Source organism: Myotis lucifugus, unplaced genomic scaffold, assembly GCF_000147115.1.
Source record: "Myotis lucifugus unplaced genomic scaffold, Myoluc2.0 scaffold_3, whole genome shotgun sequence".
NCBI lineage: Eukaryota > Metazoa > Chordata > Mammalia > Chiroptera > Vespertilionidae > Myotis > Myotis lucifugus.
The window spans coordinates 25,152,231-25,166,561 of record NW_005871051.1 but is presented as its reverse complement, the minus strand read 5'-3'; positions in this window follow the sequence as shown (position 1 = coordinate 25,166,561).

Sequence of the window (14,331 nt, the reverse complement as noted above, 5' to 3'; positions counted from 1 at the left end):
ATCAACATAAGTCCAATTTTTTCTTCCCTATTCCAACCCACTTTTCCCAACACCTGCTCCCCAGCATTGGATTATTTAGAAACAAATCCAAGGCCATTTAATTTTATTAATAAATATTTCAATATGCATATCTAAAAAGATAAGGACTTTTAAGGCAAACATATCCACAATAGCATAATCACAGAAAAATATACAAATAAAAAATTTAACCTTATCAATATCCAAATAATATGCACATTTGAGAGGAATGATTTATTTTTTATTTTAAAGATGATGAGATTTTATACATGCAAATCAGAAGTGCCAAACTCACTAAAGTTATTTTATTTGGGAATGGGTGTCAAATTTGTTATTTTATTTGTTATTTTATTTTATGTGATATATATATATATATATATATATTTGCTTGTTACATTTTTTTGCAGAAATAAATGTAAACAAAACACAACTTTATTATGAGTGTAGAAATAAAGGAACCATAAGAAGACAAAAAGACTGATGTAGTCAAGGAAAGAGTGAGCATTCCTATCTGATGATTTCTCCTTTCTCCATGAAATAGGAGATGAGTTTATCTGCAAGAATGGATGGAGATGTGATAGAGATGGAAGTCTGAAGAGAGTAGAAAAGGGCTAAGTAGATACCTAGTTAGAAAGAAACACTATTGAAAACTTCATCTCATGGCACATTCTGGTTCCACATCACAGAATAAATATTCTTGATGTAAAACTTCAAATAGATTAATAGATGAAGAAAAGTCAAAGGGTGCTAAGCTATTCATCTTATATAAAGAGGACCCAAAATGAACATTTTAATTTTGTCTTTGATATTTATATAAATGTAAGTCAAGGAGTGCTTCTGAAAAACTTCAAGATAACTATTAGAATTATCACTTGCATCTAGGCCTTCAAAAACACTGATTAATTTAAGCAAAGCAATCAGCAATCAAATCCCAAACAAAAAGATTATATATTAAAGCATAGAAAAAGGAGATATCAATGGGCAATTAAAACAAAAAATAGAAACTTAGAGCTAATTGATTATAATAACAAAAGTAAACTGGTTAAATCCCTCAATTAAAAGTCAAAGGCTCTCAGATCAAAGTTTAACAATTACATGCTGCTTACCAGAGACAGATTCATAACAGAGACTGAAAGGTTAAATGTGAAAACGGGAGAATTCTGTGCCTCAGTTCCTTCATCTTTAAATTGGGGATTAAAAAACACCCATGTCACACTTCCCCTCCCTTCAATTTAAATGAGTTAATACATGTAAAGTGATTCGAACAGGGCATTTCATGTACTAATAAGTAGTTATGTGTTTACTATATTAAATTTATAGTAAAACAACAAAGGAAGAAACAGGAACTATTTTATATGATAAAAAGGGAATTAAATCCTATCTAGTAGAGGAATGCTATGCTGACATTGAAAATGATGTCCAGAAAGACAACATTAAAAAATGCTAATAATATAATGTTAAGTAAAAAACAAAAATGCAAATCATAATGTAGATTATCCTACTACCATTATATATGCTAGATTTAAGTATATGCAAAGGTGGAAGTTTGTGCAAATATTAATTGTGGAATATTTAAAATGGGTAATTAATTTACCCATTACTTTAATTCCCTCTTTTTTAATTTTTTAAAGTTACATTTTTTGAGCTAAAAAACCTCACAAGTTTTCAGATAGAGTGCTTCACAATCTTTCTCATCAAGGTTGAAAAGGGCATTTGTTGGATCTTTTATTTTTTTATTACCGTTTTCCCTGTGAGATGGTTAAAGTGATTGGAAGAGAATTGAGATCAGAATTCAGAGTTACTGAAATCATTATTTTATTTCTTTTTGGGCGATTAGACTGGCTCTGGACCATAGCTGCAGAATCAGCTTGGCATGACCATCGAGGTTTCTGGCAGATATGTCCCATTTGTTTTCTGCTTATGTTGTTATGGTTGAATTACACATGGTGCAAGTTTCCACTGACTCATTTTTAATTTTTTTTTTTCCACTTTCATTCCCATATATGTTTGCTCTCACTCTGCTAAGGGAAGTGGATTGGATAGGCCACACTGGAAGCTGATGGCTTTTATTAATCCCTCCATCTTTCTTTGTAAGCATGTTCAATCTCACCAACTGTTCAGACACTAAATCATCCACACGTAGGGTGTTTCTGAGATGCAGGTTCTGTGCTGACCTGCACTGGGAGCAATCTTGGTGAAATACATGTGGATTCAGCTTTGGTTATTTCCATGGAGGGTGGGCTGGTGCAGGGACAGACTGCTTTTCATGAGCATTCCGTACGGGTCCCCGGACAGCTCAGCTGAGCAGGAAAGGCCAAATTTGGATCTAGGAACAGTTCAAAGTCACCTTTTGCTTCAAGTGGATAGCCATGCTCCCCTTTGTCTGCTGGTGCAAACAGAACTTATCATGTCAGCATGTGGAGCTCAGGCTGACTTGAGCATGTCTCCTTGAGAGGAACACTTGTAACCAGGAGAAAATGGGTTCGGGGAGTGGTGAGGACACTTGACTTGGCGTTAAATGATGTTTCATACGCTTCTCGAGGTGTGCTTCAATTTGGGCACAGTCACTCCAGAGATGTGGCTCATCTCCCCTTTGATTGATCACAGGCAATTCAGAGTATCATATAGCTCTCCTTTAGAAACTGCCTGTGAATTTAAACAGCTGCTGCACATGCAGGAAGGTGACAGAGTCAATTTGGCTTCTTGTGAAGGGTGTTACCATTGTTTTGTGGAGAAGATTAGAGAAGCATGTCTAATCTAATTGTCTCCCAATAATAGAGTCACTTTAAGACAGTCTCCTCTAATGGAATTTCATCCCCGGCTTTTAAAATAGTGCCTTCTGAGTAATCTGGACAGGCTGGCTAATTCCTCGTGCTGTGTAGTCTGAAAAGTGAGACTGGTCCATGAGCCTATTTCCCAACACCCATCCATGCTCTTTGTTATGCTCCTGCATCCTCTGGGGGGTGGGAAAGACTCCTCCTACCAGAAGGTTTTGAGATGAGTCAGAACAGGGTATTAACTTAATAAAATCCCATGGCTAAGTTTTTCTCCCTATTATTTCTGATCCCAAATTATGTCCACAAACGTGCAAATTAGCCTATCAGAGATTGTTAAAGAGCTTGTGTTATAAGCATATTCCAGTGTGAAAAAATGACAAAATTAAATGTTTCAAACTTGAATATAAGCCCTCCAACATTGTTATTGTCCTATGGAAACCTTAAGTCACCTTGTGTGTAAAGTAAAAAATAATAATAATAATAACAACGATTAACATCCAAAATGAGGAGAAATTCTTGGTTTTTAGCATCTCTACAATGGTTGTTAATCTAATCTAGCGACCAGCCAGCTCCATGACCTGGGAGCTTAAACTTAGTTGGTAGAACTTTCTCAACTGGAGGTAAACCTTGGTTCTCTGCACTTATTTGTGGGACTCTCTTTACACAAGTATATTCACAGGGCAGCGTTGGAATCTTTGCTACCTTCTTAGAAAACTCAGAAATTCAGAAATTTGTGATTGTTGAAGTTCCAAAAACAATTTTTAATTTCAATTTTTTAAAATCCAAAAATCTCTTAATTTTTCTTTCTCAGCTCTCGAGGACTGGATGAAGTACAGACTTGTCCCAGTGGTCTACTCTTCATAGATGCTTGTGGGGGTGGGTTATTTTTTATAGGATTGCCATAACGATGTACTACAAACTGGGTGCTTCAACAACAGAAATTTATCAATGAGTCTCATGTTTCTGGAGGCTAAAGTCTAAAATCAAAGTATTGGCAGGATTGGTGCCTCCTGAAGGCTGTGAGGAAAGGATCTGTTCCAGGTCTCTTTCCTTGGCTTGTAGATGGCTGTCTTCATGTTTACATTGCATTCTCACTGTACTCATGCCTATCTTCAAATTTCTCCTTTTGTAAATCCAACAGTCCTATTGGATTAGGACCCCTCTTAATGACCTCATTGATTAATCTGATTACTCATGTCAAGAGCCTATCTCCAAGTAAGGTCACATACTGATGAACTGGGGGTTGGGACTTCAACATGTGAATTTGTGGGGGAACACAATTTAGCCCACATCAGTGGGCATCTTCAGTTCTGGGTTTCTCTGGCCAGGACATAGAATAGTCTTATGACACCTACCTCCCAGGGAAGATTCCCTTCACCCTCTACATATGATTCAGCTGGGAAGTGGCTGTTGGCTGATTCCTGAACTCAAACTTCAGAGCCAAAGGTACCCTTGCTCCCCAAGCCCTGCTGTTGTTCTGTCTACCGCACGTCTTATGTAGTAGTGGGACAGGCCTTTCAGGTTTGTTTTCCCTCTGTTCTTTCCCTGCTTCCTTCTGAATGATCCAGATGAAATGGTAATAGTTTCATATGCTGCTTAGGGTGGTCTTCTCCTTTCCCTAACACAGATCTTTGTCTTGGCTATACTCTCTTATGAAAAGTTTAAGAAAAAGCTTGCATATATTTATAAGTCAGGCTTATTTTTTGCAAAGGTCATCTTTTCTAGTCTGCATCAGGGGCCTGAGCCTCTGCTGAAGTGGTTGAATTTGCTCAAGGCAGGTAAGACCCGAAAGGCTCTTGCTTTAGGCCTAACGGGTAGACCCCGAACTCTCTCAAGGCAGCCACATGCCTGTAAACAGAGCCACCATTCAGCTGCAGTGATCTGCCAAGGTGAGAATTCCAAATGACATATTAAGCTTTAAACCCATGTACCAGGTCTCAAGAGTAAAGGTTAATTTCGAACTTAGGTTCCATCGAGCCCCATGATCCAATATAAGTTTCTCCAATTGCAAGGTCTAAACATTCTTTATTTTACATTATTTTGGTTTATACTTTACATAATGAACTTCAAGGACCACAGAAAACCATGTGCCTTGAGTTCACCCCCATCTCCCTATGTGCTATTTTGATCCACCAATTCCATTCTTTCTTCCTCAAAGTTTCTGGCCCTGCATAAAAATGCTGGAGTACCCCTCTTCTTTACCTGAGTTTAGAACCAACTGGGAAATAAGGAAGATGGCAGGTGAAAATACTATCTTAATTTTAGTAATGCTGATTTTGGAGAAAGTGGTATATGTCCAGGGACAAATGAATCCAAGGATGAGACAGATATATCCACCAGTCACAGAGGGCTGGGCCACTATAGGTATTCTCACATACTGTAACACTTTATAGCATAGCAAGCATGTCAGAACCAGGCTTTCTGGGCACAGGATTCTGAAGAGCAAAGGGAGAAGCAGAGGCAGGGTCAGATATGTCCACATCCTCTCTTGACCTGATCAGTAAGTTTTCCTCCCCTGAGAAGGAGAAAGGTCACAGTATCACACAAATGGAGCCCCTCCACAGGGAAGGAACCATGAGGCATTGAGAGAAGGAGACCCCTGGCAGCTAACCCACAGTTACTTCTTACCAACACCAAAACAAGTAAATAAACAGAAAAGCAACCTATTTTTTGTCCCTCATTCACCCTGGCTATCTTCCTCTCCCATTTTTGTGCTATTTTGTTGTTCTCAAGATCTCAGGGCTTTGGGGCTGGGTCTAAGATACACAGAGCCCTTGAGTGTGGCACCCCTTGGGGTCAGTTATCCCCAGGAAATGCCACCATGTCCCTTGAAAACCCATCAAAATGGACCTGTCAGGTGTACCCCATGCTTCTCAACCTTGTTTGGTGTGAGGGGGCAATAACAATAGCAACAGCAAAACCACATTCTTTTGATAGTAAAAAAATACACTTCTATTTTGGAATATAAGTGAAACTTATGTGGATTTTTAAATGAAATATAAGAAAAATGGATCCTGTCATTGGCTGCTTTGAGCTATGCTCCCAGTGCCTTGTGGGTACATGGTCACTTGCTGTCGGTGTGTGGGTCTGTGGGGGTGTGCCCTGGTTCAACATAGGGAAAAACACTGAAGTGGTAGAAAACAAGGCCTCTGGAGTCAGAGAAATCCATGGGCAAAGCCCATTTAAAATAGCTAAGTGACATTTTGCAAGTAACTTAAATGAACTGGGGCTCAGTTCTTTAATTTATAAATTGAGACATAATTAAATTCTCTCACCTCATAAGGCAGATGTGTGAAATGATTGCAATCATATCCACTTAAGTTATTAATGCAGCAACTGGCACATAGTGTGGGCTGCTGTAGAGATGGCACCGGCTTCATTAACTTGTTTATCCATCCATTTGTTTATGCATTCAGCTGACCATTAGTTCATGTGTTTACTCATTAACTCACATCCATAAATCTTTCAGCATCTATTCTGAACATAAATACTTCAAATCAGCATAATGAACACTAACACAATTCATTACAAATGTCAATAGCACCCAAGTCCAGAGCTGGACTGCACTAAAAGCACTTGGAAGTACAGAGGAAAATAAAATAAATGCCTTAAACATGTCACTGAGATTGGTCTTAATTTTGGAAATTCACAGAAAGGAGCAAATGAAAAAAATTGTTATTTTTAGAAACATCAATAAATATATGTTTTAGAAAGTTCTTTTTTAAAAAATTCATTGTATTTTAATATAATAAAATATTTTAGTCTTCAATACATTTACATGTATTACAATTATAATATAATTACATTATATAAATATATAATAAATTATTGTAATATAAATAAGTTGATACATTACTGATACTCAGGCTCTTTATTTTCAGTTCTTCACAGACCTAGTGCAAATTAGATTCTTTAAACTCTAGAAGCATTGACATGAATTGGGAAAAATATACCTAATTTTCATGATGAGATAATGACTATTGACCTTCACTCAGCAGCACCATTGATTGAGGTGGCAATCAATCCCAGAAGCCACCGGGGGTAAAAGGGACAAGGTTTGCACAACCCAGCCTCAGACAGGTTACAGCTATGCAAGCAGGTGAATCCCACGCTTGCAGAGCACTTGTTTAATGCCTTTGCAAAGACACATTGAACAATAATTAAGTGAGCAAAGACTCTGTGAACCATAAATAACTCACACATGAGGCAGTGGAAAGGGATCTGTGGGCGTCAGCAGGCATGACAGATAGCTCTGGAAGGTGAAGGCTGGCACCTCATTTCCCTTCCTTGTGCATCTACCAGGCTATTACAGATCCAGCCAAGGTTGCATCATTTAATCCTGAGTAAATTGCTTTGTAGTTTAATCCTTCCTTAGTGGCCTGCACTTAAAACATGGATCAGGGCACTTTCTAGCCTATGTGGCTTTAGAAAAATCTCCCAGTCCAGTTTCCATCATCTACACTCGAAGGGATAGATCTGACCTACATTATAATGGTGTTAAGTGATGGCTGGGGAACCTTATGAAGATCCCGTTCCCTGCAAAAGCTTCCTTTCTGCGACCTCTCCTAGCATGTTCCTAAGTCAGTTGCTCATTATTTAAGTGAGATCGAGTTAGGCGATTGGCCAAAGGGAAACAATCTCAGATAATAAACACTGAAAGGAAGAATCATATAGGCTCTTCATGGGTGAGAAATCACACAGGAAACTCCTTATTTCAGCAAATCTGAAGATTCATGGATGGGCACTGAGGAATGTGGAGGGCAGGCTTCTGGGGCATTCTTCTAGCAAGTACAGTGGCTGAGGTTTTTTGTGATCGCTGACTGAGATGAGAAAAATGGTCTAGGATACTTCAGAGAGGGGCATCTTTATGCTGGTCCAGAGTAATTACTGAAATGTAAGCAGTTGTGGCAGACCGTGCTGAAGAGCTGGGCTGTGCCGGTAAGCCAAATGGTCTTGGTCCTGTTGATGGCATTTATTGAGCACTTGCTGTGTGCCAGCCACTATGTGCACTCTACTTTATGTACATTGGCTCATTGAGCTCTAACAGCCACTACTTGAGGTAGGTTGTAGTCTTATGGCTTTTATTTTTTCAGAAAAGGAAAGTGAGACACGGGTTCAAGTAACACAGTTAATAGAGGGCAAAGCTCGAATTTCAACCCAGATCTAATTAACTCTGAGAGCACTTTTCAAGCCATTTCAGGCCCTGGAGACGATAGGAATGCCTTTGTGAAGCTTGGCTGTAAAAGAGCTGGCAAATGCTTGCCCCTGAGCACTGAGTGCTGGTCTTCTGGAAGGAGGTCAGAGTTTCGATAACATTCAGAAAGGAACATTTGCATAATGCTAAAGAGCAAGAAGGAATCACGGCTCTGAAAATGACTAGTTGTATGAGATTGTGCACTTCAGTAAATCTCTGTGTGTTTGATCATAAGGGAGATAGTATTACTTCATGTATTAAAGATTAATTGATACCTTGAATACGTAGGCCCACGTGTGTTCTATGGTTAAGTCCTTTTCATATCACAAGGAAGTAAAGAGTGACGATGAGAGTGTTGAAAGTGTTATTTCTTCATAATTATTAGTATTTAATCCACATTTATTAGTTAATATTTACGTTTGATTGCAAGTGATAGAGCCTCAAATCAAACTAGCTTAAGTAAAATAAAAGAGGTCATGTGCTTCATTCAAGTAAGGCCAGGCCCATTGGTCAAATAATGCCACCAATTTCTCTTTCTCCTTCTTCTCTCCTGTGCTTTTCTCTTGGAAGAGCACAGCGCAGCTCTTCAACACGGTTTGTCACAAGAACCCAGAGTAAAATGGACCAGCCCTGTGGAGAGAGACTGATTGCAGAATCATTCATTTGATAGCTGCACAACAGAAATGGAGAGAAGGGAAGTCCCCCAATGAAGAGACCGCTGGCAGACAAAGGCTAACCCGTATACCTGGCCACGCTATTTCATTCATGAAGGCTAAGAGCCTGATGCCACCCAGCCTTTTTCTTCTATAACTTAGTTTGGTATCGGCTATGTGATAAGTGGTGCACATTGAGATGTTTCAGACATGTTACCAATTGGGGGAAATGTTTAGGGGAGAGCATCTTACTGCATGAGACACTTTATTTGCTTCACAACAGTCAATAGCTAACAAGCCTTTATCAAGCAATTTCCATAACCTAAGAATCCTGTTCACACATGCAAATCTAATCATAACACAGTCCATACCGCCATAATGGGAATCTCTCCTGACAAGTGAGGCCTGGCCCAGCTGCAAGCACACATTTTGTGGGGATGTTCAATACCACTTCAGAGCAGTGGAGAGAATGGATCATCTTTGTAATCAGTATAGGGCAAGTAATCCACGTGGTCTGATCCTTGAGATGATTTTTTTCCTCAGTGTTCTTCCTTTGGGTGATTTCACTGTTTATTAGACACCTTGAGCAGCCAAAAAGGAATACAGATCTCTGGTTAGTGTGTGTGGTTACCACTGGCTTGTAAGAGAGAGGGGTGTGCAACCACGGGAAGGATAGCAGCTTTCACAGGGTCTGGCACCGTCAGAGGAATTGTAGCTAGCCAGAGGAACTCCACCCCCTTTCCTACACAAAATCATGAGGATATTGCAGATGACAAGTGAACAAGTGACTGCAGACTTCATGCTCTGCTTGGCTTCAGGTCTTACACTGGGACATAAAGTTCAGAGTGAACAGCGTACAGTCTCCCCTTGGTATCCACAGGGACTGGTTCCAGGACGTCCCACCGATCCTGAAATTCGAGGATGCTCAAGTCCCTGATACAACATATAATATTTGCATATAACAACCTCCAGTCTACCTAAATCATCTCTAGATCATTTACAATACCAAAGCAATGTAAATGCTATGTAAATAGTTGTTTTAGTACATTACTTAGGGAATAATGACAACAAAAGGAAGCCCATACAGGTTCAGTACAGATGCAACCATCATAGGCCTAACTACCCCATACATGTCAGCAAAAATGTAATATTTTTTTTCAGACATTTTGCAGACAGATGTGGAACCCTCTGATAAGGAAGACTGACTATTTTAGCGATGCAGAGGGACAGCTGGGGAGAGTGTGAATGGGTGTTTAAATTGGACTGTCCTGCAGGATTTCACTATCAGCTGGACAGCTTGTCCTGCTGTCACCCTCCCCCTCCTTTTCCGGTGACCACAGCCCCTAAGCCTAGGCGGAGCTGCCTCTAGAAGCAACAGAAAGGCTGGGGTCACCACCCCGAGCTGCAGCTCATGCAGGAGGCCATCGGTGTCTGTGTTCGGAAGGCGCGCTTGCATTCGTTTCTGCACATGAGTGTGTCTGGTCTGAGAATTTGCAATAGATGAGACCTTTGATGCCATGCGGAGGCAACTTGGCAGAGGAGGAGGTAGGAAACCGTGTATTTTGTCTTTTCACCCCCTGCCCCCGCCCTGGAGTCATCTAGTTATCCAGTTGCTAGTCCCAAAGCTTCCTACTTTAAAACACATATTTTGAGAACATTTCTTTACTCTCCTGAATTAAATAGATTGTGTATCTACACACAAACATAATTTTGGACATCAATACAATGCCCTAATTGTACTTTGAAGTAGGCATAATTGGAAGTTAAATCACAGTATTATATATTTCAACATATAATTGCTTGGGAATGACTACGTTGAAGATGAAAAAACAGCAAAACACTACTAGAGTTTCTCAAAATACTCCCTCGTGGCCTGTGCCGCTCCCAAACCAAGAGTCACTGGGCCAGTCCCTCCACCTCATTTTACAGGGAGACAACTACTAGTATATGGTGGAGGGGTTGAGTAGCTTCCCCAGGACACACCAGGAAGCAGAGCCAAAGCTTAGGTTCCTCCAGCTCAGTGCCAGCCCCATTTCCCCTGAAACAGACTCCTGCCTACAATCCCCAGAGGCAAGCTTTGCCCCTTTGTGAGTAGTCTCTAGGAAGAGGAAATAGTATGGGCCTCAGAGCTTCTCTTTACACCCATTGGAGTAGGGGCACAAAGAAGGAGACCAAGAAGTCAGAAAAGCTGGAATCAGGCATTTTCAATGACCTTGATGGTTCATTTTCTTACCTGTTTGTTCACTCATTGACTCACCCGGGACTTCCAGGACTGCCTCTGCTCTTGTGGAGTGGGTATCTTAGGAGGATTCAGCAGGTGGCAAAAGTAGGTTTGCAGTTGTAAGTACTCAAAATGCAGGGTTTATTATTGTGTTATTATTTATTAATTATTGTATTATTTTTGAAACAAATAACTATAAATATACTTTTGCCACACCCTGTATATAATAAGTCAGGTATGGGTGAGTGCAGTAAAGCAGGAACCATGGGCTGGAGAGGAAGTGGGCAGTGGCAGTTTGTTATAGGGTATTTAATTTGCACAGGGAACATATATGGTAGCTGAGTCTTAAGTGATGTGATGGAACTAGCCAAGCTAACATCCTCAATCCAGGGAGAGTGACCAGCAATTTGTAAGGGCACTGAGGTAGGACTGAACTTGTCAGTGGTAAATGCAAGTGCTAGAATAAAGGAGGTGGGCACCATCATCTGTTGTTTTCCTGCTGACATCTCAGAATTCTCTCCTCTCACCCCTGCATGTGACCCAATTTTGTTCATTTACATCTGCTTCCTACAGACTTTCTGAAGCTAAGACCTGGGCAACGCTACGTGAAGCCCGTCTTTCTCAGACCTAATTGTTCAACTTCCTATTTAACTAAATGAGTCACCCAAGACCATTCTGATAATTTATTTGTGTCAACGAATTGCCAAAAATATAATTGGCTGCAATATTTAGCTCATGTTTCATAGAGATAACTACAGAAACAGATATGTAACTTCATTCATTAATAAATAGAAAAGAGTAGTTGTGTATCATATTATTGGGCTAAATGGAAGGGGTTGGTTCAGCACAGTAGGTATTATCAAAATCATCACAATCATGATCAAAGAAGAATTTCACAATAACAACAATCCATTTCCTAGATTTGCTACCACTTTCCCATACTATGGGCACTTGGTAAGCATTGTTTTTGTCAGCTTTTTCCATATCAGGTGGCAAGAATTTTTTGATAACTGGATCATTTGTGCCATAGCTTTGTTTTCTGTATGAATGTCAGCCAAATAATCAAAGGCAAATTGAATCAATGAAGTGTATAATAGGCCCAATTTATCCTAGGAGACCTGTCATGCTCAAGAGAGAATGTTTGCATTTTACTTAGCAAAAATAAGTGGGAATATCATATGAAAAATGTTAGATGAATCCTCTTGAAAGACACCCAGAGGCCAAGCGTCCACTGGAGTTGTGTTCAGCAGCCAGATGTGCAGGTTAAGTCTTTTGTAGATATGTTTGGAGTACTTTCAAAGAGAATCTATACTAATAAAAGGGTAATATGCTAATTAGACCAGACATCTTCCAGACGACCTTCCGGACATTCTTCCTGACAAAGCTGGGCCCAAGTGAAGCAGCCTGGGGTCCCGGGCACCTGCGGCTGCCTGGGCGAAGCTGGCCCAGGTCCCAGGTGCCTGTGGCTGGCCAGAGGGAGGGAAGCCCGGGTCTCAGGTGCTTGTGGCTGGCCAGAGGAGGGAAACCTGGGTCCAGGTGTGGGGGCTGAGGCAGATGCAGTTAGGAGCAATCAGGCCAGCAGGGGAGCAGTTAGGGGCAATCAGGCAGGCAGGCAGGCAGAGGGGTTAGGGGCCATCAGGCAGGCAGGCAGGTGAGCGGTTAGAAGCCAGAAGTCCTGGATTGTGAGAGGGATGTCTGAGGGGTCCCAGATTGGAGAGGGTGCAGGCTGGGCTGAGGGACCTCCCCCCCTTCCCCGTGCATGAATTTCATGCACCAGGCCCCTAGTAACTAGATAAGCACCAACAGCTTTTATTTAATTTTTAATTTATTTGAGAGCAGGAGTAAGAATGAGAGAGAGAGAGAGAGAGAGAGAGATTGATTTGTTGCTCCACTTATTTTGCATTCATTGATTGACTCTTGTATATGCCCTGACTGGTGTATATGCCCTGACTGGAGATCGAACCAACAGCCTTGGCATATAGGAACAATTCTCCAATCAATTTAGCTACCTAGCCAGGGCAACATATCTAAATCATTATTTAAATAATATTTTAAACTATCACATATGCTTTGGAGAGCAATAATTGTTATGCATATATACTATATATATATATCTTTAATTTTGTCTTTTTATGCTTTTGTAACTTAAATCATCTCCTTTTTTACTTCATATAGTCTTTTCAAAGCTAAGAACCTCCCTTTTCATGTATTTTCTTAATTTCCTTCTGGATAGATGGTTCCCTAAGTTTAAGGTTGCTCTCAGGTATTCTACTATAAAGAACAGAAAAAAGTATGTTAACTTGATAACACTTGGCTTCCGGTTTCCTTAAATGTACAAATCTCTAGTAGCATACAAATTTCCTTGCTAATTTTAAAAACTGGCTTAAATCTTTCTCTGAAAATAAATGCATTTTCCCTGAACTATGTGTTATTACTTCAGATTTAATGTCATGCTTTAACCAGCCAGTTTTCATCTGTCTTTCTGCTAAGCTTTCCCTTTCCCCTAAACTTTGCCCTGGTTTATATCCATTTCTTTTTCATCATCGTTCACTATAAAAAATTCCCTCTTCTGTCCAATAAAGCAAAAGGATCTGGCTGTTCTGAAGGTTCCCTTTACAACACAGAGTCCTTGTGGCAGCACGTGCAGATATTTCCTCACAGAAGTATTTTGCTATTGGCATCACCAAGGGCAATGCCGTTTAGGTCGATGAGTTCAGTGACTACAGTTTGGACATTTGTAGTGCTAAAAGCAATTCAGAGCACTTCCTTATATTTGAATGTACATAGTCTCCAGAAAAATCAATAAACTAGGTATTTTTATAATCATTACAGAGTGTTTAGACTATAATTCCTAAAATGTCCCTTTGGCCAAGGCCTCTCAAATGAGTGATAGAGGTTTCTGGTCTGTGACTCAGGGCTCCCAAATTGTATTTCAGTGCTGTTTTGTATAAGAATGGGGGCTTTGGACAACAGTCAGATTTGTGTTCAAATCATCGCTTGACCACTCATTTAGTTTTATGCCTTTGAGCAAGATTAGGAATTTATCTTCTGCATCTTTAAAAATATATGGAACATATGCATAAACATCATGGTTATTATTGTTAGTACCGATGTTCTTATTATGATAATGTTTCCCATCACTTGGACTTCCCCAATGCTTTTGTTTAGCAATAGGAGTACAACTTAAGTTGATTGTTTCTCCTAAGGAAATGTAAGTATTATTAAAGATATTTTGAACGAAGTTTTCTGGGCATTGCAATCACTCTGAAAAGAAAAAATACAGGAAGGCTTCAATTTACTCAACATCAGGCTACTTCCTATCTCTACTCAGATGTTTAGGGAACTCAAGATCCCCTAAACTAATTCCTGGTTTTCATCCACTCACACCTGCTCCATCCATGTCCTTCCTTATATGGTTGTGGTACTCTCATCCTGCCAGTTGCCCAGACTAAAAATTTTGGAGTCATC